This window comes from Ursus maritimus, unplaced genomic scaffold, assembly GCF_017311325.1.
Source record: "Ursus maritimus isolate PB19 unplaced genomic scaffold, ASM1731132v1 scaffold_19, whole genome shotgun sequence".
NCBI lineage: Eukaryota > Metazoa > Chordata > Mammalia > Carnivora > Ursidae > Ursus > Ursus maritimus.
Genome location: NW_024424341.1, coordinates 14,005,763 through 14,007,843, shown reverse-complemented (window position 1 = coordinate 14,007,843; position 2,081 = coordinate 14,005,763).

Genomic DNA, 2,081 nt, shown 5'->3' with positions numbered 1-2,081 from the left:
GGGGGGGGGGGGGGGGGGGGGGGGGGGGGGGGTTTGGTCCAAACCGCCCACGGCTGGCGAGCAGGGTCCCTGGATAGGGTGGGAGGCAGAGCACGTGCCCACTGCTGTCCTGCCCACCATTTGATCGCTGAGATAGCAGCCCTGCCTGGGACCAGGAGGGCTGGGCTGGGCGCGAGCCAGACACGGAGCAGGAAAGGGGGAAACACGCCTAGCCCCTGAGTCCCTGAGAGGCTCATCTGAGTCCGAGAGCAGAGGACATCTGCAGGACCCGAGGAAGGAGTACTCGCCAGAGGGGGCTCTTAGGAGCCCTAAAAGGACCCTAGAGACAGCTTAATGACCTGAGGCCCCACCCTAGGAAGGTTCAAAACCCTGTCATTTTAGTACCTAGTATTTGGTTTTATTTTCTAGGTACGTAGTATTTGGGACTAAATGAATGGTGTGACATTTAGAAAGATACACAGGTATGTATAAAAGGTTAGTCTCTCTTACTTAGACCTCTGACTCCCAGTTGTGCATGTCCTTCCAAAAACATCTCCGAGTGTATAAACCATATGCGCAAGCACCCCCAAACCAGACTTCAGCATGTGTCAGGTGTGATCTGTCACCACCCGTGGACTGACAAGTCCCTGGGGCCTGTGGCTGGTCAGTGGCCCTCAGGGTAACTGGTTACCCAGCCTGCACACTCACTGCAGAGGCTCCCAGGCCCTGCCTCCAGGACACGGGTTATAGAGCCCAAGAAGACGGTGCCTCGCCCAGGCCAGCCCAGACAGAGAGCCCCCGGCTCCCACAGCAGGCAGGGGGCAAAGGGCCCATTCTGGTGCTGAGCCAGATCAGGCTTCAGTTATGCCCGCAGCCCTGAGGTCATGCCTTGAAAGCATGGGGGGGGGGGCGGACAGAAGGGATAGGGGCAGCCCTCTGGTCACCAGAGGCACCCGAGCCATTGCAGGGGTGGGGGTTGAAATTCAAGTTGAAACCAGAAAGGGGTCAGGAGAGATGAGTTACTGGGGCGGATGCCTGATGTGCCACCGGAGGGAAGCCGAGCTTGTGCTCATGGTGCTGCTGAGTGAGTCGGGGAAAGGGACATGGAAACAGACCAGCCCAGCTGTGCAGTGAGGGCAGCAGTGGGATTGACACCCCTGGAGGAGGGTCAGGGTGGGGATAGCAAAGATGGGACAGACCCTGACCAGGAGTCTTAGAGGATGACTTGCTTGGACGGAGGCCAATGCCAGCTCCAGGCTTCTGAGCTTGCCTTATGCTCAGGTGCCAGCCATCCTCAGGAGGGACATGGAGGGACCCATTTTTCTCTCCCTCCCTGCCCTTCCTCTCGGACTTGGGCTCTCTGAGATGCCTGGAATTCTCCAGACTCCATGACCTCCAACAGCATGTCAGCCCTAGTTGACTGAGAACTTACAGAGGGGCCTTCCTATCCCCTCTCGCTCCGGTCCAGAGGGGCCCAGGACAGGTGTGCCCAGCTGTAGCGCCAGGCAGAAGGGGGCAGGTGGAAATGCTTGGACTGTGTCGCAGTAGCAAACAGTGTTAGAGAGTCACCCTCCAAGATAAGGGTGCTTAAACTGGGGTCCAGGAGCCCCACACAATTGTGGACAAGTTTTATACCTAAGTGCATTTTTCTGGGAAGGGGGACATAGATTTTGCCCAACTTGCTAGAAGGCAAGCCCACAGGCACAGGATCGGGGCCTGTCTTGCTCACTGATAACCGCAAGCAACTGGAACAGCACAGAGTAGGTACTCAATAAACATTTGTTGAATGAATAACGAAGGGGAGCCAGAAGCAAAGAGGGCAAAGAGCAGCTGCCATAGAAACCCTTGGCTGAGCGTATTACCCCAAGTCTGGGCTGCAAGGGGCAGCTCCTGGGCCTTCTCCCCGCTCAGCCAGACCTGGAGGTGAGCCAGGGATGACAGGCCCTCAATGGCAAACCCAAAAGGTTATTACGATCACTGTGTAGCTTTTTGCAAAGTTTATATATTCTTCATATGTGTTAATTTTTTAAAAGACTCTTCTCGGGGCTCCTCTTAGTGACCCCCAGTCTTGCCTACCCCCTTGCCAGGATCTCTAGCCTCCC